Source organism: Acanthopagrus latus, chromosome 12 (assembly GCF_904848185.1).
Source record: "Acanthopagrus latus isolate v.2019 chromosome 12, fAcaLat1.1, whole genome shotgun sequence".
NCBI classification, from domain to species: Eukaryota; Metazoa; Chordata; class Actinopteri; order Spariformes; family Sparidae; genus Acanthopagrus; species Acanthopagrus latus.
In genome coordinates, this window is record NC_051050.1 from 13,159,153 (window position 1) to 13,179,936 (window position 20,784).

Genomic DNA, 20,784 nt, shown 5'->3' on the forward strand with positions numbered 1-20,784 from the left:
TCCTGGTCCCTGACCTCCCTGTCAGAACTGCTAGCTGCATGGCTAACTGAGGTAACAAGCTAATGGCAGCTCCATTAGCAGCAGTTAGTGGTTACTTTGGTGATATCCTGCCTGTTGTTTGTTTTGAGTATGACTTTGACAGCTGGACATTTCAGTTCAGGCAAAATCTTTCCAACATGATGTGTCAACGTGGAGAAATAAAATAAAGAGATGGGTGACTGATTACAGTAGACAGAAAAAAAACTAAAACTTAAATAATAAAGAGTTGAAAAACACATTGCATTTATGGAGAAGTTCTCCTTAATGTTATGTGTAATAATAAGTAAGTTAAATGTGGCACTACATTGAACTTATATAATAGAATTAGGAGGAAAGCTTACATCTAATTAACATATTTAAAGGGGCAATATGTAAGTATTTAAGGTGAAAACATGAAGTGAAGAAAGTTTTGATATATTACAGATGTGACGCCCATGTGTTGTGTTGCAGTGATATCCACTGGAGATAGCATGCTATCCAGCTAGCATCCCCGGTCACACTCCTCCAAGTTGAAGCCGCTAGCTGCACGGCTAACTGAGCTAACTTCCTAATAGAAGCCACAGCCGTCCGCAGTTACTCTAGAGATATGCTGGCCTTATTTGTTTTGTGTATGAATGTGACATGTGGACAATTCTTGCATATTCAATTTTTGGGGGGAAAACTATTAGTATTATGATGATTTTAAAATACTATGCTCTTACACAGAAGCGCATTGCATTCACTGGATAAAAAAAAAATCAGACACTTTATCTCATAATTACAAGATCCTGATCTCGTAATTACTAGAAAACATCTCGTAATTACGAGATCAGGATCTCACAATTATGAGAAAATCCATCAAAAGCACCATAAATACATATTCCATAAGATTTCACTTTAGACCGGGCTTTCCGCCTCAACAATCATAACGACTTAAGATGCCTGCACAGTGCTATTGTTACCATCCTCATTTTTAAGAACCATCAGTATTTCCCAATGTCTCAAACCAAAAAGATATAACACATTAACTGCGATAGCGCCATCATTGCCACTGAGAGAGGATTTACAGCAGTTTCCCTTGTCTTTATCTTATCTCATAAAGACATGAGAGATCTGTTCTCGTAATTACGAGATCAGGATTTCGTAATTACAAGATTTTTTCTCATAATTACGAAATCCTGATCTCGCACTTACAAGGTCTTTTCTCGTAATTACGAGATAAGGTATCTAATTTTTTCTTTTATCCAGTGAATGCAATGCGCTTCCATACTCTTAAGCACAACTCAGTATCTGCCCCCTGACTGAGGTGAGACTGGGTTACTGTATATCAACCAATAAAAGGTCTGTTACATAGTCCTCTTTTGCCGCCTCTGACACCTCGGTTGATAAGTGAAGCAGGACTAGAGTACAGCTGTTGATAACATATCTCACTGACATTGTAACCGTTACTATTGTACACTTTATATTTTGGGTCATTTTTGTATATTATCATATTTCATATATGTTTATTATGTATATTATTTGTATCACTTAAGTTACTGATAAATACATTATTATTCTATTTATATATTATTATCCTATTATTGTTACATTGTATATTTCATTGTCATTTGTAGCACTTTAATTTGTGTGTTTTCTTGTACAGTGTTTGGGTTGTTGATTGGTGTCCTCTTGACTGTGGGTTGATTGGTTCCTTCATGCTTTTGTTTTTGTGGGGACAGGTATGGGTGTGACGTTGTGGTCCGCCATGTGGATATGTGTGGATGTGTTGTGAATACCCAACATATGAGGTCAGAGATATTTGTACCGTTTTGCCGTTTGGTGATCATTAAACGAAGACTGTAAACGAGAAGTCTAGCCTGCTATTTATCCACAGCCAGAAGGGACTGGAATACGCTGCCAGTCAAGAAAAGAGGTGTACAATATTTTAAGTGTTAGAGAAATCTTTTGCCTATTTGCGTTAACATACTAGCACAGCAGTCCAGGCATACATAAATAACTGTGAATTATTACTGATCACATAAAATATTTGAGGCCTTGATATCAGGTCTGACTATCAACAAGGAAATAAAAGGTGCTTAACCCCGACTTCACCCTGCCCCCAGGGAGCACTAGGTGATGAGTGAGTGTTAATCATTAGTCTAAAGGCCAATGTCTGAAGGAAGGCACAACAGAGACAGAAAACCTAACTATCATCAAATGCTACATGTTGTATGCTCTCCAAAGAAGTGTGTGTGTGATTCCTGAGAAAACAACCAAGTATAAGATACAGTAAAATGTACTATGAGCAACCAGTAGGTGTCTCTGCAGGATATTAAAGCTGACATCATTCAGGCCTCTAGAGCCCATTTCAGCGAGTTGCAGATATTTAAGGGTGTGGTATTCACCTTGAATAGCTTTTGTTTGAATATACATTTTATTCCCTGTGGTGGTACACGTTTAATGTGTTTTAATAGTGTATTGCCATTTATGTGTCTTTATTTAAGTCCACTGAATGTCGATGAGATATATGGTACTTTTTAGTCCATTAGCTGCATTTATTTGATAATTCTTGTTACTTTGCAGATTCAGGGAGATGATACAAAATATAATACACATTAATGTGCAATTATACTATTCAGGTTATTGCTGATGAACAAGATAAAAGATTTTATTTCTCAAAATCATGTGGATGAAGGACATAAGCATTCTTTTATAGTGATCATATTTCTGTTACATGTATTCATTTCAGACATATTGAACTTTGTACATGAGAGAGAGTCGTATTGAATGCAGTATGTACGAACAGTATGATGAAATGGGAACTTTTCATGTAACTATTTGTTGAGTTAATCAGAGATGAGCAAGGTTATTTACAATGTCTGGATTATGGTCATGTGTTTTGAAATTTGTATTCTGCATGTTGCATATTAAGATGGAACAGAATTAAGGATCTGTTGGGGATTTAAAATTTGGTGTGATGCGATAATTATAACCTAATACCCATCTTCACATTGATTAAAAAGAACATTTGAAGCTCTAACCATCCAGCAGATGGCAGCAAATCAACAGTTTTGGATTTCGACTGCCATAAAGCGCAACAGAAGACTCAGCAAAGACCTGTGGAGGGCAGTAATTTGCCTTTGCAAAGGCCAAAAAAGTCAAACTCTGTGATCATCACAAGAGGAAAACTCATGGGATGATTAAATAATCTATTTCACCTGCAAGGATTTTATGTTTTTTATGTCATGTTCTTGCATCAGATTGTCAGATCTCCCCATTGGCAGTCAGTACTTCCTTTCCTCTGGGAATAGAAAACATCGGGGGCTGGAATCCCCATCTGAAAGCAGGGTACTCACCAGCCATTTGACAACATATGAGTGTGCATGTTGTGTGATTTCAGGTGCTTTTTGATGATTAAATTGAAAACAATCATCCAAATGCTTGCAGGCTGTTTGGACCCCGATCATTGCTGCTTGCAGCTATAATGTATATGCATTGTTCTGAAACAGGCTCAATGAGTAATTTTACACTTTTTACGCTAATACCCATCGACTGTAATATCAGTCAAACTGTGAATGCAAGACTTCTATCTGTAGCAGTGTTTCTATACTGACATTAGAAGATCTGAGTCCTTCATCCAACACAAACCATACAACAGTGCCAGAGCCCATGCATGGTCCACCCACACAGGTATCTTAACTTGTTGCCTGATCAGATTAATTTCAAGACTGTGTGAACAGACTGTGTTTGATTGACTGCACACTCACTCTCCTGTTGGCTGTGTTGCACCTGTTAGGTCAGGCCACCTCATACTGCCTATTGTGCTGTGTATAAACACGTCTGCAGCAGTGGTGTGGAGGTGGAGGTTATGTCACAGTTACAAAACAATTCAGTGTTTCAATAATACGTTGAACGCCGACTATTCAAACTTTTGACCTTCAAAAAGCAGCTTCAGAATCGTGTTGATGGTTCAGTGTCTTATAATAGAGTGAAGGGTGTCTCTGTCTCAGCCACTCCACCCCCCCATCACTTGTTTCTGCATGATCACAGCCTTACATACATGTTTACCAAAAGATACAAACTTTCAAAGCATAACATTATTATGACGTAATGAGTTTTGTCTGTAGTTGGCACTTACATTAATTGCACTGTGATCTGTATCAACCACAGTGGTCTTGGACTCTGGGGGCACAAAACCAGTTTTTATATAATGTGGCTTTCACCACTTTAAATAGATTCTGCAGAGGCTAGCTTAGCTTAGGTCAATCACATGATTGCTCATGATCGCATGAGGTATCATGGGTTGACTGTTTTGATATGTGTTCAATATATCATTGAAAAGCCTAATATTTAACTCAAAAACACAATCAACAATAAAGGCAAAACACTTTTTTTTTAATTAAATGAGAGCTATGGTAAATATTTTATGGGCACTAGTGGTTAGTAAATGGAAAATGGTTATGGATTCAACAATCACTAAACATCCATTTGTGGTTTCTAACCCATAGGTATCTGTGCCTATATAAGCTAAGCAATAATGTCCATACACTGTAGTAAATACAGGTGTTCGTCTTCAAGATGTGAAATCCCCTAATTATAACCCACTGTAATTAAGACAGTACCTAAGCCCCATCATCAAATGGCCAGTGATTTGTTTATTGCAGGCAGCTGTATTAAAATTGCATCATGTGTACTTAATCATCTTATAACTCGGGTAGACGATGTGTCCAAATCTGAGTTAACTTGCTTTACTCTCGGCAGATCCAGCAGTAACCTCACTATTCTCACACTGTCTAATTTGATCCACGTTTCTTGCACCAGCCTGTCTTCAACATCTGCGCCATCTTCAACCGTGTATGTCTCAGTGTTTCTTGACTTCTTCGTCCCAGTGGGCCGCTGCCTGCAGCTTTATACATCATTGTGCTGACACCCATGTCCAAGGTTGTAGAGCCCTGTCACAGCTGATAATGTGGAGAACAGAGGAGAGCGCAGGAGAGAAGGCAGAGAAATTAGAATGAAGAAAAGAATGTTTGTAAAAAAATGCAAATATGTTCTTTTTGAAGGCCTGTTAATGTCTGATAATGAAAAATATTGACGAATTTGTATTCTAAATAATAATATTATTAATCTAAACAGTAAATCTAATACAGTGCTTTCAAATGTAGTCGTTATTAATGGTGGACAATTGTGTGTATTATCCCCAAATCTGGCACATGAGGCATCACATCAAATTATGGAGGCTTAACAGGGAGCCAAAGTGTAAACATATGATTTGTGTTGTGTTAATGTTCCACGTCAAAAAGGCTGAATAAAGACGAAAGAATGCCAAGCCATTACAGCGATCGCCTCAGCCATCGACTGAAATGTGACAGCTTGGAGGGTGTGGATAGGAGGAGATGTGTAAGTGAGTGAGATGGGGGAGTTATCAGACTGGTACTGTTACAAATGGCTGCTTGAAATCTCTAAATGGGGACAATCAATATTCACTTGAATGAGAATCAATCTCTGGAATGAGGCCAGTGCTCTGTGGGGATTAAGGCTCAGTCACACTCGCTGATTTCAGTTCTGATTTCAGCCCCAGGAGGAGACTCCGGCCTTCTGATGGCTCCACACAGGTCAAGATTTTCCCCGATGTGTTTGTTTTTTGGTGTGAAATGTGAGCATAACCCCTCACAAGAACCAGTTGGTGTTTAAAACACAAACACACCACAGGGCCGATCACATCGCAGGGCAGCAGGACCACAAACAAACGCTGCTGATCAGTGCGAGAAATTGATCTCCTGCAGATGTTCCCTCCCAACACACAGTAGCGTACATAGTATCAGTTTGTCTGGCAGACTGAGCAGTGGTTAAGTGTCCTGAGGGCAAAACAGACACAGTTGTGTCTTATGTACTTTTCCTTGTGTCTACACATTCAGGAACCTCTGGCAGAGGGGCCCATGTACTGAAACAGGGAAACAGACCCATAGGCTTGGCTGCAAAAAGACAGACTTATGAATAGTATTTGCCTTGTGACAGGGGTAAGTGCTGTACATTGTGCTTTGTCCATATTTCAGTGACAAACTACAGGGGTCTCAGGGGTCTTGAATATCTTGATATTCGCAGCATTATATTTGATTCATTTGAATCATTGTCATGGTTTTTGATTTAGTCATTTTCCCATATCCTCATTTGTCTTGTTTTACATTCTACTTCCTGTCTTTGTCTTTGTTCCCGCCCCTTTTTTCTGCTCACCTGTGTACCATTAGTTTTAAGTCCCTGTGTACTTGCTGCTACATTTACATGCTCCTCAGATGGTCCCATTTCCCGAGGCGGGAAGTTTTTCTTACAACTTTGGTGTGTTCATGTGCATCATGTCGGAGCTTTTAAGCAACACATTGAGTTCTGTTTCAAGTATTTGAGTGACAAGGAAGACCAAAGTAAAGGATACACTGACTATACAAATCATGACTTTGGTTAAACTGTCTTACTATCAACCCAATGATGACTCCGTCCACCATGTTTCACATCGCTAGACATCAACTCAGCAACCCCTGCATCCAAATTTTCTCTGAATTTCCGAGTTGTTGTTCCGACTCGAGAGGGCATTCACATGAATTTTTCCCAGTCGAACTGATGATTGTACGGTTATTCCGACAGCACATAAACGCATGGTTAGACTTTGATTTCCCTTCAGTCATCGTGAGATCGGCTGCATCTCCTTGATGTGTTCCTGCATTGATCCACGCAGCTTTCTGGTTTCTCCTTAGATTTGTATTACTGTTGTTTTCGTTTCAGTTGCCTGCCTTTTACTTTCTTGCATTTCTTGCATTTTTGGAACTTCAGCTTTGTTATCCAAGCCTAATTTTTGTTTCTAGTTTTCTTTATCTGCCTGCTTCTGTGTCTTGCATCTGCGTCCTTTTTGATCAAACTACAAAGATCATTTCTTTGTCTCTTAAAACATCCTGAGCATTACAAAAACCTCTCTTAAGCACGTTCTAGAAATCCCAGTTTGTAACTTACACACCTGCAAGCTATAAATCTTAAATCGACTTAAATTCACAACACCTGCCTTGTGATTGCCCCTTTACCTAAGCCAAGCACAAATGAGGGTTTAGTCAGGAGTAGCCATGGACTAGATGAGAAAATGTACTCCTTGGAAGACAAACTCACAGTGATGTTAGAGATGAAATGTATTATTCAGTGGACTGAGTAGACCCTTTTCACAGAAGACATTTTGACTAATCAAAGCAGGAAATTCACCCGGGCAACCAATAAGGTTACCCATGGCTCCATTCCATTAAGTATTCCACAACGTCATGTCGGCAAGTGAGCATGCACAATACCAATGCCCTCGAACTAGCTAACCTAAATGGAATGCAGCCATCATTCAATTCTAAATTCCACCTGTGTTTTTCCTGTCAGAGCCAAAATGTCTGCCATGAAATGATCTAGCCAAACACAGCCTGGGAGTGTGTGCTGGCTGCTGCGGATTTGTTCATGAAGCTCATACAGAGATCACAACAGCCTCGGACGTGCTTGTGTGTGTGGAGCTGCGTGTAATCTGATATATTGCCTCCAGTGACTAAGTTGCATTGTGGGTAATATAAGTTATGACAAAAAAGAAGAATGCATGGAATAAAAATGTCGATTTGGCTGGTTCTGCTGAGTAGATTTTGTCTATAATGAGTCTTCTGGAGCCACAAAAGACTTACTTACATACTACTTTTGTCACACATGCAGTAGTGCTGCCTGAAACCTGTTAATACACTTTAATGTTTGCAATTGGTGGAGTTACCGTTTGAATTAAATCTTGACTTTGTTTGGAGATACAATCAATTCCATGTCAAAGGAAGGCTTTATAAATAACTACATTGATGTGATTTTCTGCTTAAGATCAAACTTGATCATGAGCTTGTTTCTTAATGAGGCCCCAAGGCAAAAAGATACCAAATTAACTCAATCATTTTCACGCTATCCAAGTTTCCTTGTTTGCCTCTCTGATGTTCCATCTTGGGACTGTGCTGTTGTTTACCCAGCTCTCGAATCCTGAATGTCAGAGCATCCAACCATTGTCACACGAACACCTGTTTTCTGTAGCTGCAGGGTCCTGCTATTTGTGTGTGCTGGCTCATTGTCACACTGCAGCGGCTTACTAGGACACCTGAAGAAGCTAGACTGACAAGTCAAAATGACTGCTTTTAGCCTGAGATCATATTGTGTTTCAACTTTATCTGGATGAACCATGTCTGCAGTATCTGTTAATCTGAGGCTGGAGGTAAGTTTGTCTATGGTTTCGGCATTTTAAAAAAGAAAAAAGAAACTATAATAAAATCTCAGTTCACATACTGAATTAAGAAATACCTATTTCATAAAAGCAGATGCAGTCAACTGGCTAAATGATAGATCTTATCTATTGTGCAGTCAGTAAACAAGGGTGAGGCGGAATTCACCTGTGGGGCCACTATAATTCATGTGCATTAGTTCAGGAGTTGTAATCACAACACCATCTTTTGGCACAGCTCCATATTTAGTCACAGAGGGCCATTGTAGACACAAGTCATGACATAGACTATGGGGGTTTTCACCCAGGGAGCTGTCACACAGGGAATAGACAGCGTGGGTAAAGGGGGGGCTTCAGGGTGATCAGCTGCAACTTGCACATGGGCCCCGGGGCAGTCAATGCAGGTGAGGCTCACATGTATGACACGATCACATTTCCCCGTGCCTGTGATCACACCAAGGCTCATGTGAGCAAAACTGTGGGAGCTCGGAAGAGGCGTCTAACTTCTAGCTTTAGCCTCTTCAGCAGCTAATGGCCACCTATCCTCAACAGTGAGGGCAACAGGAAAGGAAGGAGGCAAGTCCTTAGGTCATTGGTTCTGAGGCCTTCTTAACAGCAGTAATTATGACACGTAAAACACAGGCGTAACTATGGAAATTGCTGTAACTGAATGGGCCATCAGTACAGGTACTGATTCCAAGTGGTCTTTATCCTGCTATGCAAAGTCTTATATTAGCAAGGCTATCAAAATGTGGCAATATGTACTCGGAAAATAGCATGTTAAGTACAAGATGCACAGAGGTTGAAATGAAAAAAGAGAAACTAAGATTAGTAAAATCCAAAATGTCATAAAATTCATCTTGTTTGGGGTTCATTGGCAATAATGCAGGAGAGCCTTGTGTTTTTGATGTGTAATAAAACAAAGTTGAACTTGCAAGTTTCATTTGAACAACAGAAATTAATAAAAAGGTGAAATAAGCAACACATTTATTGTTCTTGAACATGCCTGTTTTCCTGTAATAATTATTGCAGTGAATGGGCACAGTAATTTAGAAAAACCCTCACTAAACTGTTTCACATTTATAAAACCATACAAGAATCCTCTGAGGAAATCTTTAGCCACAAGGTGGCACAGTAGTACAACACAGCAGAAATGGTGCATCACTAAGAAATGAAGAAGGTGGCAGAAATGTGATTGACTGTGGTCTATATTTCCAAATAGTGCCCTCATTCTGTGAGCTATACACACACGTCTGTATATCTAAATGGTAGTTTCGAGGCTATTTTTCAGCTGTATGTCATCATTAGCCAGTGAGTAAAGCCCAGCTGATATCCCAGGTAACATATTTCATATCTTTGGTGGCTGTGCTGATTGATGTGAACCACTGAGTGTGTAGGCAGTTCATTTTAAACACCGTATCATGGTGTGAAAACAACTCAACGGTCACCCTTCTTGCCCTGAAAACGATGTACCTGCACCAGACAGCAGATGGAGCCAGTGAGCCTGTCATGCTACCTTGATTCAGAGGGTGTGGTCTGTCGCTATAATGTTGCTATGCTAAACAGTTACTAGCCCAGTTGTGATTATTATTACTGCTAATTACTTAAGATCTTGGTATGAATAGTGTCCAGTAAGTCCAGTTTAAACAGGGATTTTGATCTTCTTGCTCCTGTTTTGTTGCAGAGAGGGAAATTGATGTCTAGCAAGAAGAAGAAGAAGAAGAAGAAGAAGAAGAAGAAGAAGAAGGATGACAGTTGAGGGACATCTTGCTGCCAAGCCTCAACAAACATGGCGTCACTGAGTGTCACTTAGAAGACGTTACTGCTTAATGCGCATAGGAGGGATATGACATGAGAGGACATAAGTGAAATAGACATTAAAGTATCTGCATTCTGTTCTAGCTATAAAACAAGTTACAGGGAGGTAAGATTTCTGTTTAACTGAAAGTAGTCTCAAACAACACATTTACTTAACTGTACTGACCAGCAAAAAACATAAAAAACAAAACAAAACAAAAAAAACTTTCCTTGACTCCTTATTAAGCTGGGTAAAATGCAACATTTACCTTGTACAATGCTAAAGTAGCACCCCAGTGCTATATTTGGTCTCAAATTTCAAAGAAAAATCCATGCTACCTGGCTAGCTAAATGTGTGCTTTTAGCCAGTTGCTAATTTTGCCCATCTGCTGTTTTCTTGTTGGCAGCATAGGTTTAATCAGAATTGCTTTCAGAAAACAAGTGCTCATGTTACACATTAGATTCAAAAGTCAGTAGGAGAATATAGGCAATAGTGGTAAGAGTGGCCGAAGTAAACCTCTTGCAAGGGTAAAACAAATATTTTTGTCCACCTGTCAATGGCTAGTGAATGTTGAAATTTACTGGCAACTCAATAGAAAACCATTGTTTGGCTGGTGACTGAAGCATCTACTAGCCACCTGCACATTTTACCAGAATCCTTCAGGTGGCTAATGTTGTGCTCTGCTTCCATCCCCGACAGGAGGAGGAACATTTACTACCTTACCTGACAGAGCGTGAAAGAGTACTCCTGGTAAGTCAGTGTATGGAAGTATTCCATATTCAGTATGGAATAATGGTTGTACTTTTTTTTTTTTTTTTACTTTTTCGTTCACTTTCTCTACTTTACCTGCAACAGTATTGTTTTTTTTGTGAGAAATATCACTTTGAAACAACCTCTAAAACTGAGGTAGTGATTATTTTGGATTTATTACCAACTGTGACAGTGTCAGCTGTTATAGTTTTCACCTTTTGAGTTTCTGTATGTGTGTGTGTCTTTGTCAGTGTTAGTGGCAAACTGTGGAGACACTCTTTGTAGTGGTGACAACCACAGAAGTGGTTCTGAGTATTGTGCTAGGTGTTTATATTTCTGTCTGTTTGTCTCTCTGCTGTATTTTACTTGTGTACCAAATCTTGCAATGACCTGCCATTTGAACTCCTCTCCTGTTCCCTTTTTGTATTGTTGTAGGTGGTTCTTCTACCATACTTTGTAATGTCTATTACACTTTTCCTTTACTTTAGCTGCCTCACTTGCTCTTACTGTAGTTGCGTTTTGTTTTTATTAATGTGCTACTTCATTTGATGTTGGTTGTACATAATGTAGATTTTTTAATCAGTATGAGCAGAGCAACTACAATTGAATTTGCCCATGATGCTTGGTTGCATATTGTTTTCTGAGAACATGACTATATATGCTGCATAAGCACAGGTCTCCTCTTGTACCAAGCAGGGTGTATGCTCATTATAAAGCTCTTTGTGTATGCAGACAAAATCAAATCATCTCTTTAGTCTCCATGTCTTTTTCCATTATACGTATTATATGTAGCTCTGTTGTTTGAAGCTATATCAATCTTTTTTGTTGCATCGTAAGACATAAGTGTTCAATTGAGCCTGTCCCATTTGCTGAACATGCAGACTGAGCATACCTAAATAATGGATCAATATTATTAACAATGACATGTTGTTCAAAGGTTTCATGTCACAATCTGACCAATGCTGATTCTGGATTTCAACAATACATCCATTATAGATTTTCTAGTATGTTTCTCTACAGGAAAACATGATTTTGAGCTGCAGTAGTGTTTGTTGATTGTGATGGGAGAAGCCTAAAACATGATAATAATAACAAAAATAAACACTAGTTTTTTATTGATTAGAACAAAGAATATTATATTTCTTTAGAATAATTCATCATTTTATTTTATCATCGTACCAGAAAAGCTACTCCTGAACAGGAAGTTAATCAACTCAGTTGAATCTGTAATACACATCTGTTTAAGAGGCCCAGCTGCACTCCTGACCCCCTTTATCATTCCCAGCCTCTGTGAATTGTTTGTGTACCCTGCTGCCATCAAGTACCCATCAATAAAAGCAGCAGACTTTACATGGCATCTTAATTATAATTTTTCTAGAGCCCAAGAATCCAATCAGTTCCTGTAATCAGTACAGCTGCCTGACCCCAAACTTGCCATGTATCAATTAGTGGCAGTTTGATTGAACACAAAATGATATAGGAACATGCACCATATGTGGACAACATTACACAAACTAGATTAATAAGAGTAGATGATAATGCAGCAGCCATTTTAAGGTCCTTGACATCGCGCTTTAGTGATGCTTACTCCCCGACAAATGGGTCCTTTTCACAGCTGACTTTTGACTTGTCAAAGCAGGAGGAGCACAGGTGGAACTAATACTGTTAACAACAGCTTTACAATGGCGACCTTGTGAGCCAAGCCATGAGTTGAGTGTGGTCAATAGCTAGACTCCACCACCTAAATGGGATGCAGACATCATTTATGTTATTAGTTACAGCTGTGCTTTTCTGAGTATGATATGTAAAAAAGGTCTGCTTGCAATCAGTCGTAGACCAGCTGGCACACAGTGTTTTCCTTAATGAATTGATTAAACAATTATCAATTCATTGTTTGGTATTTAGGTGACAAAAAACACTGAAAAAAAGGGTCCATTGGGGCATTGTCAGTGCTTGTTTTGTCCAACGAAAAGTGCAAAAGTAAAATTGATTCCTGTTTAGTATGACATAAAAATGCAGCTGATCCTCTCACCTGAGAAGTTGGAACAACCCCTACAAGTTTGAAAGTAACTTTTCAATAAGGAGAAATTTAAAAAAGATTTAAAAATTGTACCATAATCTGAACGGACTGTGCAATTAAGCATAAGCTGATCTTTGACCTGAGTAGGGTTTGTAGGAGTTGTGGATCAGGGTAAGTGAGGTACCTCAAAACTGAAGTTGGTTAGATTTACTTTGTGACATGCACCTTTGGTAGTAAGCTATTGTTAAAACAAAGAAACTATAAATGTTTGATTATTCCCTGGTGTTTTGCTGCTTAGAGCTTCCAGAGCAAGAAACAACTTGTGAATAATTGAAAAATATAGAAAAAGGACTGCATTAAAATCAGGTTGAGCCTGGATATATTGAAAAATGCCAGATGGTAGTAATAAAGTAACCATGGCATTTTCTTGGACTAAGGTTTTAGCACTCAGGATTTGGGGATGTGATAAAGAAGATGAGCTCTGTTGGACAAACAAAGATTTCATATATTTTATTCAACCGTAATTAGTATTTCAAAAAACATTGTAATGGAAGAACAAAATGTTCTTTGGGGTTTATTAGGGCACGTTTAACAATATATATTATTTTGAAAGTTATAAAGTTATATCTGGGGAAAAACATCTGACCTATTTTCATGGTGTACACTCCTTTGGATGTGTCAAAAGCAGAAGAGAAATGGAAACAACATTCAAATAAAATGTATAATGCTTTCGAGTGGGCGTCTGTGATAAATGTAATTTTTTTTATTGTTATTAGAAGAGGATAAATCAAGGCTAAAATGATCAAAAAGGTTAGGTTAGATCATGTTTGTGATAAAGCATTAGGGGCATTTTTAGACTCCCATAATAAAGTATGGCAGGAGGGCAGGTTGCCCAGAAGTTGAGTCCAGTAAGCCTATTAATTATAGGTGGATTGCCTCTCTGAAATCATGTCTTTGTGATCTTTGTGAACTAATGGAACATATGACAATGAAAGGACTTACAGAGGATGGAAATTAATCATGTCTTTTAAGTGGGGTCATGGAATGGAGGATCACCATGGAAATAGAGATAAATTTAGACAAATTGGGAAATGGTTGCAGCTTTGTTCTTGATATTAATGAAAATAATAATTAGGGTTAATATAAGGGTTAGTTTTCAATATATATTAGTTAAATAATTAGTTGATCATTGCATTGACTCTGTTCACAATTTTCATGGAGAGAGTATGTATCTTCTCATTTGAAATAGTCTTTGTTCACCAGAAAGTTCAAAATCCTACTGAAAACACATGTTCATGTGTGGCCAGGACTTGTTTACCTCTCCTCTCTTCAAACATTTTGGAAGTACAGTAGCACAGAAACAATAATACATAACTTCCTGCGCAGACTTACATGCATTAGTCTTGCCATATTTTTATATTTTTCCTATGAGAAATCCCATTAAAAAACAAAAACAACAATGAACTGATTCTACTGACAAATATTCTCTGCTTATTTTAAGGCCTTTAAAACAAACATGTATTAATCCTCTTAGTCTCCAGCACATGCACTATTTGCTCTTGAGTTTTGGCAAATTATCAAACTTTGTATTTGTGAGTTGTTTTTTAAGGTTTACTGCTCAGTAGCATTGAGAGATGTACTGCAACAAATTGCCGGTTTTGGTCTTTTCATGGGAATTGATTTTTGAAAAGTAGGACAAAACCAGCCATGTGCTTTAAAATGGCAGCTGGTTGGAGTGATGCATTGATTCAGTTGTTTTCCAATTAGAATAAAGCAAAATGAGCCAAACAATAAGTTTAATCAATAAAACATCCACCAACCAGGTCAGCTATTCATACATAGTATCTACCAAGGCAACAACAGAGTATTTTCATTTTGACTAGGAAAACCTGTGATTGATGGACTGCTGTTTTTGCTTCACAACCTTAACCCCTCCCTAAACTGCATTAGTATTACAAGGGCAACCGTTGATTTTATGCACATGAACATCGATATGTCTGTCAGTCAGTCACAAACACGATTTACTGGAGGACCATAGCAAATCAGGGTCATGCTCAGGGAAAAGTGACACACCAGTTCACTCACAGAGCAGCAGATACACAGAGCCGCACAGTCTGCCAGTAAAGGAAATACACAGTGTGGGTTTGTGAATAGCAGGCAGTCCAGCAAATGACAGGTGAAGCGACTAAAGTCAGTATGTTTTTACTTAGCACAATGATGCCATTCTGCCAACATCCAAATACTAAAAAGGTGTTATAAGATAGTAATTTCATTACAGACTAGGCACAAATGATGGCAATTATGGGAAGCGGGCATTGAAGAAATGTGAATAGATCTGGAAGCGTAATATAGTTAAATACAGAGCAAGCTACTCATAAAATAGCTGGGTCAAAATGAGGCTTTTTACATCATTTGCTTAACAGAAGAAACAGCATGGTTGGGAGACATGACATAGCCTGTGGAAGTTTGTGTTTATTCACTACGGGTTTAAAAAAAAAAAGAAAACACTAAGCTCCGCATTGTTATCTACCCGTCAACCACAAGGATCTCTGACCAGAACCAATGATATAGATAGGCAGATAACTCAGTACTGTTTCTCAGTAAGCTATGTGTGAACCACTACCTGCAAGCAGTAAGTGATGCCCAAAAGTACCATAGCTTTGTCTATAAGACGATAGTAAGCTGAAGTACTTTACTGAATCATCAACCAGCAGAAATACATCTTCAGTCTCAAAAAATCTGCAAGCAAGAACTTTATTGTCTACATTTTTGCTTGTTCTCGCCAAGCATTAAATTAAAATGTGGTCTGCGCAAATACGGGAATGCAGACACTTATCAATGAAAAATTGATTTCACCCATTGCTGTGTTCTGTCATGTGAGACTTGAAAATTGTAACGCAACACAAGTGCGTGTAGCACTCAAAGCGTTGCATCCTGAAGGCACTTTAGCATGAAACAGCAAGAAAAGGCTGAATCCATGATTAGTTCACTTCCACTCAAAACAACTAAGTGAGTTTGTTCACCTGATTCTCGTTTGTGCCAGTTAGGCCAGGCATAGTCCTTTGCATACTTGTGTTGACCATGTTTCTGGCATTTTTGTCTACAGTTGGTCTCTTTGACAACACTGTGTTGGTGTTATTCCTGAAATATCATAATTAGTGTTGCTCCAGGATGATTTGCTTCTAATTAATAAAAAAAAATGACAGTTTGAGTTCAGGACTGTCACCTATAATTTTTAGTTTTTCAGTATTTTGGCGCTGTTCGGTGAGGTTTAGAAAAACATGGTTTTGAATTAGAATAGACACTTTGATAATATTCGACATGTGTTACAAAGGAAAACTTCTCTCATGTGCATATTTTGGGATTGTGATTAATTGTGACTGTGGTTTTGATCCGCTCCACAATGTGATGGGATCTTCAGGGCCCATGCCATATCATTCTACCAAGTTTCCTGAAAGTTGGAACATTATTTAATCACAGCTGACAAACAAAGAAACAAACCTTGTTTGTTTTTTTTCTTTGTTGGCAGAGTAAATAAGGGACACAGTAATTTAGTGTTGTAGCATTCCAGTGATCAGCTCCTATTGCTCATATTGGTCCCAGCAGTGTGACTGCCAGTACACTTTTTGTCTCTGTCCATCAGTCTGACAGTTTATGTTCCAGTCTAGTCGAGTCCCACACTGCAGATGGCACGTACGTGGAACTCGCAGGCTGGCATGCCTACCAGTGCTACAGAGGGATGGGGGTGTTAGTTTATGTATTTGCTTGTGTTTTCTGCATTTTCATTGCGTTGTTTAGTCTGTTTCTCATTTTGCTTGTGGTACAGTCATCTGCAGTTTTTTGTCTTTTATTGTTGATCTGGTCTACTGTTGCAACATTAATTGAGCTGGCACAAGGTTATGTTTTTGAAATTGAAGGAGGTTGAACCGTGATTATGGGGAGTCCATTGCAATTAAAATATTTCTAATTAATATTTATTGTGTGACTGAGCCCGAGCATTCTGTGTAATTCTCGTGATTCAGTTGTCATTGACCACTCATGTGCAACCACACCCAATGTCCAGGCTGAGTTAACCCACATTTAGGTATATTCTTTGCTTCACCAGAGGAATGTTGGCACAAAAGTTATTTGATGTCCCAAAGCCCTGTGAGACTCGATCAAAGCTTCAGGAATCACCAAGGACTGATAAGGAAGGCCCATGTCTTCAGCACATCTCTTAGGAGCAGCGGGCAGCCGTCAGACCAACACAAGCCTGCACTTTTGGTCAATATGCCTGTTTTTGATGTATGCTGGGGAAAGTGGAGCACCCGGAAGAAACACAACAAGCACAGCATGAAAACTCCACTCAGCAGTACAGTAATAAATTAACTTGTTAGGCCAGACATTGTTCTCCTGTTGATGATATCAAATGAGAGGGTCAGTCTTGAGCTGATTGTATGGAAGGCTTCCTGGAGAAGTGTTGAAAACAGAGGTTATTCACTTAATGTACCTGTAGAGGAAAGCTGTAGACGGTTCACTCGCCAGTCCATCTGCAGGGCCAACAGTCTTCTGGCATATCCAGCTGGCACAAGAGGAGGGCTAACAAACGACAACAGAGCCTGCAGAGAGACCTTCAAGTTGGCCTTGGATAAAAAGAACGGATTTCAGCACATATTCCTGGGATTGTAACAGTCATGTACAGATGGCAGAGGCCTTTGCTATCAAATCCACGCGGCCACTTGTTTTAGATGCTTGTCCTCAGCAGATGAGATGCTTTCCTGCAGATTTTTACAAATGTTTTTAGCCATGCTAGCTGCCTGGCTTTAGGGATTGCAACGATAGCATGTCACTATACACCATTCAACTATCGATGTTGATAACCATGTCATATGGAAGCACTGAAGCATTCAGGTTAGCCATAGTGTTATTGCTGATAAGCTTGTTGCTCATAAATAGCCTATGAAATATTTATTTAACTTGTATAGACATATAACTTATATGTAATGGTAATACTGTTGTGAACAAATGGAACTGATTGAATGTAATCTTATACACAGGCTTTTATAACTTCCTTTTAGAAAACTATTTACCTGGACTCACACACATTAAAAGTGCAAACAGCGATTCTGGAGAAGGATAGCTGGCTGTTGATTCTCATTCTGAGGTTCATCAACTATCGAGCCACCAGCCCAAAGCATCATTTTTTTCCCAACATGAAAATGAATCTCAACATTCAACTTAGAAGTTGCATCTCATAGAAACTGACACAACTTAAAATGGCCACATTCCATGCAAGTCCACTTTAATGCAGAAATTACCAAGGGATGCATGCTGAAGACAAGCTTGACAGAAGCTCTAATGGATGTCATATAGGTCGCGAGAAGGTTTTGTGAGGAGGACAGCGGCTCTAACCAACTGAAAGACAGATGGTTCGCCACCAGATGTCAGGGAGGGGTTGATGATATGAGTCGGGAAGTAGAGCAGATCAACAGGGATGGTCCGGGAGGGGGAGAGGGGTCAGAGAGAGCAGAAGTTAAGTCTGCTCATGGGAATCTTTTTAGGATGTCATTAAGGACGGGTTGAGGGAGACATTAAGCTCATGTTAGAGGGGTCAGAGAAGGGGAGACAGTGACCAGAGGGTAGCCTGGAAGATGAGCCTTGGCTGTCATCGCTCTCTTTTTGGAGTGAACAAAGGAGGGAGGAGTGGCGCTGAGATGACAGGGGAGGATGATGCTGAGCTTCTGAAGCAGGAGACTGGGGGTTGTAAATGTGCCAGCAGAGAGAGAGGAGATACCAAAACTCCCTCAAGAAAGCCAGACTTATGGAATTTTCTCCTCACTGCACGAAGTGCTTGTCCATTTGATTCACCAGCTGGTTTGCAGCCAAGGAACAGGTGGGAGCAGATAGAGAGGCTTAGAGGAAAGGGGAGAGGGTCCACGGGGGATCACAGGGCATGTATAAATGTTGAGGTCAGTGAGGAGACACAGAATAGACTCATTTGGAGGAAGTAAAGATAAGTGAGCTGAGCGAAGCTAGAACTAGAGGAATCACAAGATATACTTTGTGGTGGTGTGAGGAATATCAGTCAAGAAGAGATCTCATAAAGGGGACTAGAAGTGCAGGTCAACAACTGGGAAAGGGTCAAGATAGATCAGTGGCAAGGCCATTCTTCTTCTCTCTTTTTTTCCTTTATAGAAATGCCTGAATGATTCAGGAGGCATAGAAATAGACGGGGCCGTGGAACATGCCAGGGATTATAGATATTTATTGTTTCAGAACTGTCAGCATAGGGCCAAGAATTTCTATTTGTGCCCATGGTTGTTTGTGAACTACTTACATTTTTAGAAGTACCCTCAGTCCCTTTTATGCTATTTGATATTGGAGGTCTTGATGCGGATGATAAATCTCAGTTTGGCATGGTCTTAAATCTTCAATCTAAAAAAACTAAGCTTTTTTGATGTTTCCAAAATCTAAAAGTAAAGTGAACTATTTCTGTTCAGGGTTCCTAAGAATTATAGCAACCTGTCAGAGATAATTTGTGTACAAAATTATGATTGAGCAACCCATTTTCATAACTGTGATCTTGATTTACTGATGGCTTAATTAATAGGCTGATTTTCTTTTGCATAAAGTCTTAGGACAAGTGACATCTCTGAAACATCATATTATCTGTTACAATGTCATGATTACAACATTAAGGTCAATCCCAGTACAGCCTTCCACCTATTGTTAGCACTGCTCCTTTTTTTTGCTCGTCACGCTGAAGGTTAGAGCGTCCTGATTCTTGTTGGGTTAGTGCGGTAGGGTGAAGTGTACATGTCCAGGGTTAGGAGAACTCTGTTCTTTCAATTTATTATGGTCGTTTTCTTTGTAATAAGCATAAAACAATCGGTACTACTTTGCTGAAATCTTGGTTGCTAACTTGCTAGCTAACTAATACTGTAGTTCTTATTACTGATTTGTGCGTGGCTGTCTTTGTTTCAGTTTTGCTCCCTGCCCCCTTCGATGGCATATGATGCCAAAATTTAAGTCCAGCACTTGTACCACTCCTCTTATATCAGTGCAGACTGGCAGGGAAGGAGCCCTGGTCACTAATGTTACCCAATAAAGCGCTTCTAATGGCCAGGTAATGATGCAGTGTTTTTAGTATTTGATGACTTGCTTGATTGCATGAAGTTATGAATTGTGACCATCATTGTTTATCTCCATTGGATAAATGGCAAATGTGGTAGTACCAGGATAGCCACAGTAACACAAGAGAAATCAACACATCTGAAGACGCCATATTGGAAATGTCTGGTAGTGTCTGATGAATAGCTATTGATGAGATAGGAGGGTCTTGAAGGGTTCTCCCATTTCATAGAGGAAGATTTCAACTGCTACCCCTTGTAACTCTTTGTCAGGAGTGAGTGTGCATTTGAAAACAAGGGGTAAGGCAAACAAAAAATTGAAGTGGGATAGAGCCATAGAGTTGGATAATTTCAAAAAATGTAATTATTTCTGATTGGCATGTTTTTTGGAAAAAAAGTGGTAGTAGTCTGTTGTACTGTATATGTTGCATTAGTTGTACAAGTGTTTTTTTGTGTTGTTTTTTTTTTTTTACATATCCTACATGTATCTCAGTAAAACTGTGTGATTCCCAGTTCTCATTACATCACAGTCAAGTATAAAAACAGTGTACTGCATTGAGACATATGTATCTACTTACTACACAGTTTAATGGGATTCAAGCCTCATATGCTCACAGTGTGGGTTCGGTATGGATGATGGTCTCACTATTTCTTTCTGTAACCGTGTCTAACTTGGTGAATTCCAAGGTGGAATTCAACTGTTTTTTGTACTATGTTTTGTCATATGTTATTATAATAGATTTTATATACAGTAAATACTAAGAATAGGAGTCATGTGAGTTAATTTCTAGTGTCATTAGTGTTTAAATGTGATTGTCGCCGTTAAAATAGATTTGAAATGTGC

At 39.0% G+C, this 20,784-nt stretch overlaps 2 long non-coding RNA genes across 11 annotated transcripts in view; one reads left to right on the forward strand and one right to left on the reverse strand.

The window, feature by feature from the left end:
* Positions 1-4,650: 4,650 nt before the first annotated feature.
* Positions 4,651-7,204, reverse strand: LOC119030192. Its single transcript, XR_005078199.1, has 2 exons — positions 7,153-7,204; positions 4,651-4,961 (listed from the first exon to the last, which is right to left on the reverse strand). It is a non-coding gene; the product is annotated as an uncharacterized LOC119030192 (long non-coding RNA).
* Positions 7,205-9,462: 2,258 nt separating this feature from the next.
* The window catches only part of LOC119030136, a 51,177-nt gene continuing 39,855 nt past the window's right edge, over positions 9,463-20,784 (forward strand). For 8 of the 10 annotated variants that reach the window (XR_005078177.1, XR_005078176.1, XR_005078182.1 and 5 more), the window contains exons 1-2: positions 9,808-10,187; positions 10,761-10,811. This is a non-coding gene — a long non-coding RNA (uncharacterized LOC119030136). The other 2 variants (XR_005078178.1, XR_005078179.1) reach the window with 2 other exon arrangements.